Raw genomic sequence first — 14029 nt, 5'->3', positions numbered from 1 at the left:
GACTTATATCTCACAATTTGCATAGCTGATTTCCTGTCCTTTTGACCATTCCATCATCTGTATGACAGTTACAAAATTGTTTTTCCTTGGGACATCATTGGTATATGCTTATGCTTCAAGGAGTTTCCAAATTAAGCCATGGGTTTATTATATGACACACAAGGAATCTGATCCCAAGTAGCATGATAACCAGCCTCTGCGACTCAATAAATCAGGCTTCACTGATACTCAGGGCTGCAACTCCAGCCTCAGGAAGCACTTGGCTTTACCCTGGGTACCAAGGGACTCAGATGACCAGTTGTGAATAACAAATAGACTCAGCCTTCCTGAGGCCTGGAGTTAACCAGATTGGAATCCTATTCTCCTGATACAGAACAGCCCTGCTATATACTTAGTGTGAACACTGTAGAGACGGGGTTTCACTATGTCTGCCAGGCTGGTCTCCAACTCCTGACCTCAGGTGACCCACCCGCCTCGGCCTCCCAAAGTGTTGGGATTACAGACGTGAGCCACTGCACCCAGCCATTTAATGGTCTTTACTTGTAAATATGGGGATAATGAAGGAAATCTGGATGACTCTCAGATGAGACCAGTCACCTGCCTTAGTCACACTTCTCCCCTTGATTATGCTGGTATAGCTCTAAGACCACCTGGCATGCCACCATTCCCCTTCTTGGAGAAACTTCCCTCCCTACAGCTTCTGCTTAAAAGTCTTAGGGCTGTCATCTTTGATACCATATGACTTGGACCAGGTATGGATGACTGGACCAGGAATGGGCAGTGCTCTAAGGAAGCCAAGCCACAGACACAAGGCATGGCCTGACCCTCCAAAAGATGAGCTGAATCAAGCAAGATCTTCATTTGAGCTGAGAGAATGCAATGAGGTATCATCGATGGGAGCTGAAGTAGAAAGGACATCCTGGGGTAGAATCAGGCTGGACAAGATCCTGGGGAAACAAATTCTGAGATGAGGAAGTAGATATTACAGGGACACAGGAGCTATGAGGCAGGGAAAATATGTGGTGCAAAAACGTGGTGACAGGGTGAATGTAGGTCACTGAAGGATGGAAGAGAAACAGATGTACAGGGAGAAGCAGAGTGTGAGAGACAAGAAAGAAGAAAGAAAGAGATGGAGAGACAAGAGAGAACTAGTCTCTAAAACTGATGAAACTGTCTCTAATGCTAACAGTTTTCCAATTCCTGCCCATGACTGTGGATATTCACAATAAACCCTCCTTGTTTTGCTGGATGTTTTGCCCTGTCAGGCCATTTTCAGAGGCAGAGAGTTTGAGAGGCTTTCTCTAAAATGTGTCTTAGAAGCCTGGAAATTGAAGTTGGCTCCAGTCGGTATGACCTTGACTATGACCTAAGCAGTGTTATTACTAAGAACTAACCCTTAAGAAGGGGGACGCCTAGTAACTAATTCAGATAGGCAGAGTTTGCTTGGTTGGGAATCCTCTGGAGTGCCTGTGGCCTAATTCTATGAACAAAACCACAGAGAAGAGCCACTGTTTATGGCTGAGGGAGGGGTCCATTTACTTAAATAGGGCCCAACATGCTGGTAGCTCGACGCTTTGACAAGTGGGAAAGGACAAGTGGAATCATCTAAATGGCTCTGGCTATTTATCTATATATTGTAAAGTGCTGTATTTCCTGGAAAGAAGCTGGGAGTTAAGAAAATAGTTTTAACCTGTTCTCTCAACTTCCTGGCTGCCGTGATACTCAGACCGCATTTCAATATTTCTGGGTTTTGTCTGACAAAGTAGAAATGTGTGGAGGTGGAGCTGAGGAGGGGAGGAAGGAGGAGGATATAGTGAAGATGAAATCATAAAACCGGAAGGAATTCAAAGGGTCAGACACTACAGGCCCCATCTGCAGGCGGGACTGTTCTAAAACAGGGGGAAATGCACCTCCTATTTCAAATTGGCAACAAGGGCATTCTATGTATTTAGGCCATTTTGCTCACGCTGCTGAAAGCCTCCTTTGTCAAGGAGGGTAGACCTGCTATCTGATCTATCTGAAGGAGTACCAGGTAGTTGCCCTTTTTTCCAATCTCTCTTCCATTGCTGCCTTAAAATTTTGTAAGTTAAAAGTCATCTGTTTGGGCTACCTATCTCCAGGCATTCTCTTTCGATCTTTATATAAACTTATCAAATAACATTTCTCTAGGGCAGTAGGGAATTACTGAGTGATTTTGAGATTACTGGGCGTCTATGTGGACTGTGGAAAAAAACAAAACTATGATACGATATGGTGTGATATGATATATGAAATGATATGACACCATCAAACTGTGGTTTTTAAAATTCTTCATGTATTTATCTCATTTTCTCCCCACAACACAAAAGACAGATACTTTTGTTATTCCCGTCTCTCAGATGAGAAAAACCAAGGCTTTGAGAGATTGCACGACTTTTCCAAGCTCTAGACTTAAGGGGCAGAGTCTAGGTGTGACTCGGGTCCTTGGGTTGGGTGGTTTTTTCCTGCTCGGGGTGGGTTCTCCAGGGAACTGAAGATATTCACAAACTGTTTCAGGTTGGCTTTTTAGCCAGTGACCAGCAGCCAGCAGAATGCAGGGGTAGCAGCACGCTACCCTCCTTTCCCCATGAGCAGACCAAGCCCTCTCCAGGAGGGGAGCCTCCAGGAGGTCATGGCACCCCCGAGGAGTAGCAGCCCGGCCAGCCTTTGGGAGAGATGACAAGAGTTGTCTCTTTACCTAGCACATGAAGTTTTGCAATAAATTACCAATCCTATTCTCTGCCTTCTCTTTCCACTCAAAGGCATGTCACTTTCAGACAGAAAGCTAACTCAAAATGTACTGTCATCATCTATATTAGTTATCTATTGGTGCATAATAGCTTACCCCAACACTTAGCAGCTTAAAACAATAAACATTAATTATCTTAGTTTCTGTGGGTCGGACATTTCAGAGTGGCATAGCTTAGGAGTTCCAGCTCCAGGTCTCTCCACGGCTGCAGCCTCTCCACGGCTCTCCAAGCCATGACTGGGGCTGGAGGACCCACTTCTGAAATGGCTCACCCAATGGCTATTGGCAAGAAATTTCAGCTCCTTGTTGGCTGTTGGCAGGAAGCCTCACTTCCTTGCCACGTGGACCTCCCCCTGGGGCTGCTTGAGTGTCTTCATGACATGGCAGCCAGCTTTCCCCAGAGTGAGTAATCCAAGGTAAAGGAGGAAGTCCTGGTGCCATTTATGTTTGAATCCTGGGAGACCCACACTGCCCCTCTGGCACACTCCATTCCTTAGAACAAGTCACTAAGTACAGCTCACATTTCAGAGAGAGAATTAGGGCATACCTGTTGAAGGAAATAATATCAAAGTATTCGTGGATATTTATTATTTCTATTTTATTTTATTTTCCATTTTTTGAAACAGGCTGTCACTCTGTCACCCAGGCTAGAGTACAGTGGTGTGATCATGGCCCACTGAAAACTCAAACTTCTGCATCAGCTTCCCAAGTAGCTAGGACTACAGGTGAGCAGCACCGTGCCTGGCTAACTTTTTAAGTTTTTTGTAAAGACCAGGTTTTGCCATGTTGCTCAGGCTGATCTTGAACTCCTGGCCTCAAGCAATCCTCCCGCCTCGGCCTCCCGAAATGCTGGGATTACAAGTGTGAGCCATCATGCCCGGCCTATTTGTGGATATTTAAAAACCACCACGCAGGCCCACAGGAGCACTCAGAAATGTCAACAACGTTCAAGAAATGTGTGACTCTCACAATTGTCAGTTAATAAAACCAGAAGGATGAAGGTTTATCTTAGTTATGCACCTCATTAGACTAGATTATAGGATTGTTTTGACGGAGCTCTGAGAAACATTCCGAGAAGCACACAGCTCTAAATATAGCAGGCAGATGATCACAGTCCATTGCACACAGTGCACTAACAACCACGGCCAGGATGTATTGATAGTTTACTGTGTGCCCACCATTGCCAGAGAGGTTCTACTTGCATTAACTCAACCCTCACAACGACCCTATGAGATAGGTACTGACATTATCCCCATTTTACTTACAGGGACAGCTCATAATTGGTAGAGCTGGGATTTAAAAAAAGGCGTGAACAGAGCGCTGGCGGAGTCCAGTGGGGAGGAGCCTCTTCCTGCCTGGGTGGGGGTGAGAGTCTGAAAGCCATTCTGAAAGAGGAGATATTTGAGCTGGACTATAAAGAATGAGTAGAAGTTTTTTGAGCAGTCAAAGTAGAAGAGAACACAGTTTGGGAAGGGAATTGTGACTACTGAGGTTAGGTTGTGTAGAGCTGCTGGGATTTTCTTACAGGCCCCTCATGTTCAGGTAGATGCAGACAGATTTTCTGTAATGTTTGCATCTGAGTCTTACATAGGTCATGCCCACAGTCTGATCTTGGTCCCTCCCCAAATAGAATTTCCCGCACCAATAGGCCTTTGAGGAGATAGTGGTGGGTGTGCGAGAAAGAGGAAAATGTCTTCATGTTGCCTGTGTCTAGTTAGACTGGGCAGACTGGGAATGAAGTGAGTCTCTTGATTTCATTTCCCACATGGTCTGGTTTGTTTTCTTTAATGCCTGCCACAAACAGTAACCACCACTAGCTAGTTTTCCCACTGGTGTGTCTGGCTGGTCATGCTCAAGCTGGGTAAGTTCCACCCACTTCACTGGGGGTAACTGAGAAGCCTTAAAGCACATATTTTAATGACAGAAACCATACATCTATAGGAAAAGTCACATCATGGCCATAGCAAGCTCCTACTTAGCATGACTGGGTAAGTAAAGTTGTAGTGGTTAATTGACTATTTCATTTTACTAAGGGTTACCCATACCTTACTAATTTTCAAATAGTTAGAATCCAGTTAGGCACCACCTTGGTCTGAAATAACTCTGTGCCTGATTTAATATTTCTATCAAGACTCACTATCAAGAAGGCACTGCAGATTTTGTGGGTTCTTAAAGTCCACGTTGTAAAGATAGGTTAGGTATATGAGGTTGAGAGGGAAAAACAGGGCAAAGAATGTTTTCCTGTGGAAACCATCAAGTTTGCTCTGGGGGTTGAGTGTGGATGTCAACTTAGGAAGTCATGGGTCTTCCAGGTTATTCCTGGAATGAGAAGACCTTCAACGAGCAACACAGGGCCATTCCAGAGGACAGATGCCACCACAGGCAGTGTCTTGGGTCTTCTCTGACCCAGAGCTAGAAAGGCATCTATGAAAAAAATTCCCTCCTAATCAAAACCAGCTGCTGAGTAGGGTCTATGTGCAGTTTTTAGGGGCATTGCTTCCTATGGGAGCACTGAAGTATCACTTAATGCTAAACCTTACTGGAAATGTAACAAGATGAGAAAAGTTGTATTCATCAAAAGTACATGTGTAGATGGAATATTTCAATTAAATATTCTTTGCAGTAGGTTGGGGTTTCACAATACTTGCATGTCTTTTCATCTTCAAAGGAAATCGGGTCTTATTTGCTGCAGAACTTTTGTTTATTTGAGTGGGATATGCAAATTTGAGGCAGAGCAGAATTGTTAGAAGAGCAAAGGAGAGACCTATCACTTTTATCAGCTGTCCTCTTTCTGTTTTCCTTACTCCTCCACAAAAATGTTGAACAGATATTTAAAGAAAATATGGAGGCATGCTCCATTATTAGGCTTCCTACTAAGACCATCATGTCAGGGTCCGGCTTTATTCCTAATGCATTGATTGTTTAAAGCTCACTGGCCAACGTATCTTGTGACCCTAATCACCATGTTCACTGTTAATCATACTTCCATGGGAAAAGGGGAAGGATAAAAAAGAAATAAGGAAGGGCATCTAAAACATCAAGTATTCCACTTTTTGACAATTCTAACTTTTAAAAGGGGTGAAAAATCAATGGAGAAGGTTCAAATGAATGTTTAAATGAGGTTTAGCACATGGAGGCCAGTTGGGGGGTAGGGGGCAAGGGGAGGAGAGCATTAGGACAAATAGCTAACATATGCGGGGCTTAAAACCTAGATGACACGTTGATAGGTGCAGCAAACCACCATGGCACACGTATACCTATGCAACAAACCTACGCGTTTTACACTTGTATCCCAGAACTTAAAATAAAAATGAGGTTTAAAAGTTGCCTATATCTGACTTTTAAAATCATGTACACTAAAAGGGATTTTCAATAGGTTTTGCAGATGAGGAGGCATTGCGGATTTTCAAACTGACTGCAGGTCATGATGCTATTATAATGTATAATAAAGCTAATCAATGAGGTACAGGAAAGGGTCCCTAAGATGGAAAAAGTATCAAGGATGTGTCTGTCTGGTCATCACGTCTTTTCCTTTTTCTTTCCATTTTTTTTTTTTTTTTTTGGAGATAGGGTCTCACTCTGTCACCCAGGCTGTAGTGCAGTGGTGCGATACCAGCTAACTGCAGCCTTGACCTCCCGGGCTCAGGTGGTCCTCTTATCTCAGTCTCCTGGTAGCTGTGACTGTAGGTATGCACCACCACACCTGGCTGATTTTTGTATTTTTTTTTTTTTTTTAGAGACGGGGTTTCGCCGTGTTGCCCAGCCTGGTTTCCAGCACCTGGGCTCAAGTGATCCACCATCTCGGCCTCCCAGAGTGCTGGGATTCCAGGTGTGAGCCACTGTGCATGGCCCTGGTCATCATTTCTTTGTGTTCTTTTCTTCCTTTTACCTAATGAGAGATAGGGGAAAAGGCCCCCAGGATTACTCGGGAAATAGCACAACCAGCCTGGGTTATGTACTTTTATTTGACAAAGATTTATATAGTGGTTATTACGTGTCAGATACTGTTCCAGCAGATTCTGAATATTAACCCATTTTATGACCATCACAACCCCATTAGGCAGGTACTGTTGTTATTTCCATTTTATAGATGAGGCAACCAAGGCACACCACTAGTCCATGACAGCACTGGGGTGCACGCAGACAATCTGGCTCAGAATCCATGCTGTTAGCCACTAAACCTGCCTGACCTCAGAGCTTTGTTCTTTAAATTTTTCCAGAAATCTTTACTGAAATCCCCTGTGATCTGCCTAAACTAATGAACGTACAGAGATGTGGTGCCAGTTGGAGCATGCGGAGTTTGCTATCTGGGAAGGGGTCCCTGGAAGGGCCTTCAGGATGGAACAATAGAGCAACAGGATGACTCCCAGAGGAAATTTCCCAAGTTTCACACAACTTGGGAGCAGAGGGAGGAAGGCAGGGAGGGTGAGTCTGTGGCTGGAAGATGCAGTCCATATGGGATTACATGAAGACATCTGTATATATGTGTTTGGAAGTCTGTGTACATGTGGTTCTGGTTGGGTGTCCCTGCGTGTGAAAGTGTCCATGCATTTATGTTCTAATACCCACCATATGTATGTGTGTGTGAGTGTGTGCGTGTATGTGTATGTATATACATCCTTGGGCTTGCTAATATACACGAAAGGTGCAAGAATAGACTCCTTGTAAAGTGACTTGGTTTCTGTCTTCTTAGTGAATTCAAATTCACATCTAAGAATTCTAAAATCAACAATTTTTATTTTTCCTGAAAGGGCCATTAATTGCTTAGAAGTCCATAGGATGAGCAATACATTTGGCATTTTTCTCTTATCTTTACTGAAGCTGAGGCCCAGTTGGAGATGAACACAGAGTTCCCTGGTATGCAGGCTCCCTAAGCCAGAGCCCATTCCTGTGGGCAGTCAGGACCTGTCTCTGGGGCTCGTAGGCATTAGCCACCCAGCTATCAAATAGAGATATGTAAAGACCCTCCAGGCTCTCTTTCTCCAAACCTTTAAATCTTAAGATCCCATCCAAGACCAGCCCTTCTGACCCCAGCAACACTGTTTATTCAAGGGCTTTTCAGGGAGCCACTGCCTACACTGACAGGGACAAGGAGGCAGAGCATATTGCTGTCTGTTGTTGCTGCTGCTGCAGTTTTAGCACAAACTGTGAGCACGTCTGTGGGCATTTGTCTGTCAGCAGAGAGGTCAGTCCAGAGTTCTCTCACGGGAAGGCGATGGCTGGAGTGCTATTCCTAAGGAAGCAAGGAACAAGGGGTGGAGAGAGGAGTCCCCGGAATTGCATGGCTTGGGGCTTGGTCCAGACTGCGTGGCGAGGAGGGAAAGCAGGCCCAGCAGAGGGCGCCACCGCGCTGGCTCTCATCTCCCGCGCAATGTAGGCAACGGGGCGGTGTTCAGGAAGGCCAAGGAAGGATCGATTCAATACTGTACCCCCACCCCACCCGCCTCTGCTTCCCTCATTCTCCTATCTCTTCTCTCCTCCCTGCCCCCACCCTCCCTTCCCACCCCTCTCTCAGTCTTTCTTTCTTTCCATCTCTAGCCCCCTCATCCCCCTCCCCAACTTGAGCAGCTCACCCCAGGGAACCTCAAGTCTAGTAACTGAGTGTTAATTATGTCTGAGTGGATTCTGGAGAAAAAGAAAACCATATACTGTATCAGCAGAGAAATGGTTTCACTATGAGGAAACTAATGATGCTTTTATCAGGAACAATATAAAGATTGCTTTTTTACTAGTGTGTGTCCCATAGGGTTCAGGGCTATGAGATATTTCTGTATCTGGCTTTAGGTTCCTCTGAGCTTTTACATAATCAAATCAATAGAGCCATGATTCACCCTCTGGCAACAACTGCTCCCTGCAAGTTTGCTGTTGCTTCTTTAGTGGCGAAAGAGAAAATAAATAAATATATGGAAAGGAACTTATTATGAATCTGTAAACATTGATTTGTTTTGTCTTCAGTTTTCCTTTTTAATTGCTCTGCATACACATGTACACACACACTGTGAGTGTCTAAGTTCACAGCCGGTCAGAGAATGAGGTGACTGGCGATTGCCCAGGTATTTGCCATTGTCTGATGGGAAGATACGGGTTCTGTTGAGCAGAATCAGAGGTGGAGATGTGCTGCTTGCCTGTCCTCCCGTGTCCTTTTCAGACATTTTATTCATCTTCTTTCCCATCCCTGTGAATTCCCTACATTCCAGGCATGATTTTGGTTCTTCCCTTTTTTTTGAGTTACATCGTTTTTATCAGAAATTTCTCTCCCCTCCGCCTGGCAGAAATGATCACCCTTGGACCTACATCTGTCCCCAGCAGCATCAGTGAGGCCGTAGACTTCTCACCCTCCTCAGCCCCCATTCTAAGAGCAGCTGGTTAGGACCTCAATGAGAATACAATATGGGAGTAGGCAGGAGCAGAGAGAGCAGATCTCACCATTTACTCTGGAGACACATCTTTCCTTCTCATTTCTCCTATCCCCAAACCTCCGAGTTCATAGAAAGAGAGCGCCAGGAATAACTCCCGAATTCTTTCAGGACGCATGCAGTTTGCCACTCCTTTCCCTCCTTTCTTTAAGTAAATAAGCAAAGGCATCTTTCAGGCTAAAACATGGGGGAGGATTCATTGTTGTGCTACTGTGTCATCTACTTTTCACAGGCAAATTTGGATGACCAGGGCCTCAAAATACAGGTGTTTCAGTGTCACTTGCTGCTTTGCATTGACGAAGTCAACTGATAAAATAGGTATGTTCAGCTGGGCTTGGAGGAATAAAAACAGGGCCTCACTGGCAGTCCAGCTGGTCACAGGGATGGGCAATGGTTGTTTTGTATTTTCTACTCCAGTCCCCAACTTACAGGCCTTGTTCATAGATATGCTTCATTTTTCCCATCCTTCAGAAGAAGAAAAACATTAGAAGAAATAACAGAGATGAGGAAGGAAAGAAAAGCCACTTATGTAATCAGGTGTGCTGGGCCCTGGGGATGACAGTATCACAAAAATAAAATGGCTCCCTAATGATGACAGTCTTATTACCAAAGCCACGTTCCTGTGACCGTGCTGCCAGGCTCCTCTGAGAGGACAGCAATGACAGAATTCTGTAAGGACCTACCTTCTTTGGGTAAATATTTGTTCCTAAAGAACATCATCTTTCAGGACCCTCAATCCTCCTATATTCTGGGAGTTCCAGGCATTTGGACAGATGGGATCTAGCTTGGGTTTCAGGAAAGAAAGGGACTTTCACACTGCACTGGGGATTGTGATACCAGCAACACAGTGTATTAGCATACAGACAATTGCAATGGTGGCCATTTATTGAACATCTACCTTGTACCAAAGACTGTGCCAGGAGCTTTGTGCAGATTATTGCATAAGTTAACTTTAACCCTCAAGACAGTGTAGCAAAGAAAGGCTTATTATTCCCATAATTGGGAATTGAGACTCAAAAAGATTACATAATTTGCTCAAGGCCACAGAACTGGTACAAGATTGAGCAGGGGTTCCAACTAAGTCTCTTTGAGCCTCAAATCTCTGGTCTTCCTGCCATGCCAGCATCATAGAAAGTGTTGAAAACATGCCAAGTTAACCTTCAATGGATCCTGGACAACTTTATTTAAAAATTATATAATTACGTACTTAAAAAAAAATTCAAAATCTTATTGTTACCACATTAAATCAGGGATATTATTCTTAGAAAAAGGCTATTCTTTGGCTTACAAAAAAGGGAATCACTGTAAATCAATTAAATAAATATATTCAGATGACAGGGAGGATAGATACAGTCAAAATCATGAAGGAGATGAACAGATGACTAGAGGTTGGGGGATGCCACAGCTGGCTGTGCTGCCTTGGAGGGCAGTGAGAATGTTGTTAGTAGCTGCTTACAATGTTGTGTAGAGAAGGAGTCTGAGGCCCTACGTGTTGTCTGTTAGTGACGTCTGCCATGGCGCACGGGGCAGCCCTGGGGGTTGCTGGGGGTAACAGCAACTTGTGAGGTCTCCTTGCTCTCTTGAAGCAAGCCGAACATGCTCCTTTTTCAGAGGAGGAGGAAGCCCAGAGAAATTAACTGAACTCTTCAAATGTCTCAAGGCAATGATTCTATACCAGTTGCCGCTTTCTAACAGGCCCGAAGATTTACTCGTGGTTCCCAGTCAATATATTTTGTCTTTTGGGGAGTGGGGATCATGGTTTTGAGTAATTTCACCTGGTTTAGATTCTTTCCAGTAGAAAGGCAGACCTGGTTGAGAATCCTGCCTTATTCCACGTGTGCTACAGAAAGTAACCATATCCCTTTTAACCTCTGAAGTTTCTTCCTCTGTGTAGTGAAGAACATCATCATCACAGTGCTGCTGTGAGGGTTGAATGAAATAAGCTACATACAGCACCAATTATGAAATGCAAAGTAGAAGTTCAATAAATGGTACCTAATGTTCTCTCTTTCCCTTGTCTACAAAATGGATACTTGTTAAAAGCCTACCAGGTGCCTCAACCTTTAACCAGTAGGGTTTTCACTACCATGAAAGCAAGGGGCAATTCCATTTTCCAAGCATGCTCGGGAGGCTCTGCTGACTCTCCCAGGCCTTCGTGGTCATCATCATTGGGCATGCAGCCCACCACACTCCCAGCACAGACACACAGATCCTGACCACATACTCTCAACCAGAAATATCCAAAAATACACTAAGAAAAATCTAATAATACTTACTTGAGGTTTTTAAACTCCTTGGGGATAGGTAGATACAAGGCAGTAAACCAGCATAGGGAAAGAAAAATAGCAAAAACAAACAAACAAACAAACAAACAAAACCCTAATAAATCCCATAGGAAGGAAATGGAACCCCCCACCCACCCCAAAATGGATCTAAATCGTGTGGTTTCTGGAGCTGCTTTCCTGAAAAGAGGGCCAGAAACTGAGAGCATAGAGCGCTTAGACCGGAATTGTTTTCTAAACAGATTTCTTTAGGGTATATTTTTCACATGTATTACCTTTTCTCAAAACGGCCTGGCCAAAAGTAATAAAAATGCTGTACTATTAAACTTAAATTAGGGGCCTGTGTCGGCTGAGGGACCCAGCTGGGTTTCTTCTGGCAGCTGGAGAAAGAAGGGGGCAGGAAAGTGCCACTGCACCCTGTTACCCTCAGGTGCCCATTTGGTGCCGACTGGGGGATGCTTGATTGAACTTGGCCCCCAGCTAAGAACGGTGAGGGCAGAAGTGGGGGAACAGTAAGAGAAAGTTTAAAAAATAATGAAGAGACATAGGTATGTTGAGAAGGAAAAAAAAAAAAAGAAAAAGCACATCTGCATATTTTCCGAACCAGCAAGAGAGGCTATGATTACAGCTTCATTTTGTGTTCCTTGTCAAAAAGAGGCAGGGCCTCTTAGGAGTTGGCAGGGGTGCCTAGAGGTAGGGTAAGAAGAGGGTGGAGAATGGCCCAAGTTTTATTCAAAACAGTAGGTTTTAGCTAAAGCCAAGTTGGGCAAAAGACATGTTCACAAGTCATCACTAGTTGTGGCCAAAGAAAGGTCACTTTCCATCTTGTAATTTTCCATGGTCCTTGGGGACCAAATTGAAAGCTTTAGGGCTTTGCCTTTGTCTTCAGGAAAGCAAACTCAGCTTGAAGTACAAGTCCCTGGTGGCACACTGGGTCACACTGCCACAATGAAAGTCCACCCACACCCTGACTTGTTGGAGGCTACCTGAGGAACGGTCTGTAGTGAGAGCTGAGTGAGTTTATTGATCTCATTGGAAAATGGGCATTTCAGCTTCTCTCCAAGGAACCAGCCCAGATGTGTCAGCAAAGAGTCCCTTTGGACACATTGACCCAAGCTGAAAAATGTACGAAAACACTTCATGTCTACTGATTCCGGTACTGCTAGCTGTATTGTCTGATGGTCCATCCAAGAAGAAAGGGAGGGACTGGGAACAGTGACTACCTCTCTCTGAAGTCCTGTGTCTGCACCAGAGCAGCCTCACAGGCCTATGGGCAGGCGTGGAAGCTGTCAAGGACCCACCAAGCCTTGGCACAAAGATTGTTGCAATTGGGAAGAATCTTTAGCTCACAGATGTTTTGCAGCAATGGATGGAACAAAGAAAAAAAAGTCTGTTAGTGCCACCAGGCCTTGCAGTTGGAATCTGAGTTTGGGCTGCTAGAACATGACCAAAGGAAACAAATGTTTAACCAGACATCTGAGAACATCTGTTGTGTTTTGCTTGTGTGGATGCAGACTGCTGGGCTGAGGTGTCTGCTTTTGGCTGAGATGCAACATAGAGGCCCACTGCAGACATGTGCCATGCCAAATACAGGCAAAGCCAACCTCGGGGATTGCACTGGTTTCTGTTTAAATCCCTCAGTAAGATGGGTTTTCCCGTTCTATTCCAAATCTAAACTTACAGTGGTTGAAGAGACGGGACAAAAAAACGGATGTGTGGTTTGAACCCTCTGGACTTTGAGCTCTTTGTTTCTCTCCTTCTCCTAACTTGGATACCAAAGAGCCTCAACTCACCACTGCTTGGACCACCCCACAATAGCCCCACTTCTTTTCTGACCAGGACAAGAAAGGGGCTCCTGAGGGAAAGGGTTTCTAATAGACCCATCCTGGGATACCCTGGAGGCAGTAAAAAAAGGGAAGAAAGAAAACCAACTCTGTTCTGGTGATGTTTACGTGGGCTTTTTAAGAATGTCCAGGCTCCTGTCCAGTGGTGGCTGCCGTTTCTCGGTGGCAGAGATGATGCCTGGTTTATTCTTAGTAAAGTGTTTAGGACGCTGAGCCTGAGGGGCTCTGGAATGGAAAAACAACAAAATAAAACAAACTGGAGGCCTGCTCTGCCTGGCTCCTAGAGACATGCAAAGCTGGGCAAAGGAAGGAGATTGAGGTGGGACTGAGACATTGTTGCATTGTGAATGCCCCGTTTCCCCACCTCCTGCCCCCCAAATCATGATTGTTTTATGTGGTTATTTTTCCCTTTGGTGAGGAAAATGGGATGTGGTGTCAATTACTGGGAAAAATATACAAAGTCCTAATGGCTAATCTATTCTTCTAAGTATGTGGAAGGCTACTACACCTAAGAGACTTGATCTAATTGTATAATAAAACTCAAATCATTTCTAGCCAGATTGGACATGCCAGGGCTGCTGCTGCTGCCGCCGCCGCCGCGGCCGCCGCTGCCCTGGGCAGAAGAGAGGTGAGCTGACCCTGGAAATTGCTCGTGGGTAAAATCAGTGGAGGATCTGAAGGCAGTCGGGAATATGGCTGCGGGGAGCAATGAGGGACCAT

Source organism: Colobus angolensis, unplaced genomic scaffold (genome assembly GCF_000951035.1).
Source record: "Colobus angolensis palliatus isolate OR3802 unplaced genomic scaffold, Cang.pa_1.0 Scaffold86, whole genome shotgun sequence".
In the NCBI taxonomy this organism is placed as follows: domain Eukaryota; kingdom Metazoa; phylum Chordata; class Mammalia; order Primates; family Cercopithecidae; genus Colobus; species Colobus angolensis.
This window is presented reverse-complemented; position numbering follows the sequence as displayed.